The sequence below is a fragment of the Micropterus dolomieu genome, linkage group LG08, assembly GCF_021292245.1.
Source record: "Micropterus dolomieu isolate WLL.071019.BEF.003 ecotype Adirondacks linkage group LG08, ASM2129224v1, whole genome shotgun sequence".
In the NCBI taxonomy this organism is placed as follows: domain Eukaryota; kingdom Metazoa; phylum Chordata; class Actinopteri; order Centrarchiformes; family Centrarchidae; genus Micropterus; species Micropterus dolomieu.
In genome coordinates this window covers 18,103,540-18,103,979 of record NC_060157.1, presented here as the reverse complement: position 1 = coordinate 18,103,979, position 440 = coordinate 18,103,540, and positions in this window count along the sequence as shown.

The window sequence follows — 440 nt, the reverse complement described above, 5'->3', positions numbered from 1 at the left end:
TGCAGGTTTGCCCACTTACAAAGAATGCAACGATCTATAATTTTAATCATATGTACATTCTAACAGTGAAAGACAGAATCCCAAAGAAAATTCCAGAAAATCACATCATATGAATTTATTAAAATTGATAACCATCTGATGTGGAAAAACAAGTATTTGACCCCCTGGACAAACAGCATGTTAATATTTTGTAGAAAAGCCATTGTTGGCCAGCACAGATGTCAAATGGTTTTTATAGTTGGTGACAAGGTTTGTGCACATTTCGGCAGGGATGTTGGCCCACTCCTCCCTGCAGACAGCCTCCAAATCATTCAGGTTCCGAGGTTGTCGCCTGGCAACTCGAATTTTAAGCTCCCTCCAAAGATTTTCAGTTGGATTCAGGTCTGGAGACTGGCTAGGCCACTCCAGAACCTTGATGTGCTTCTTCTTCAGCCACTCTT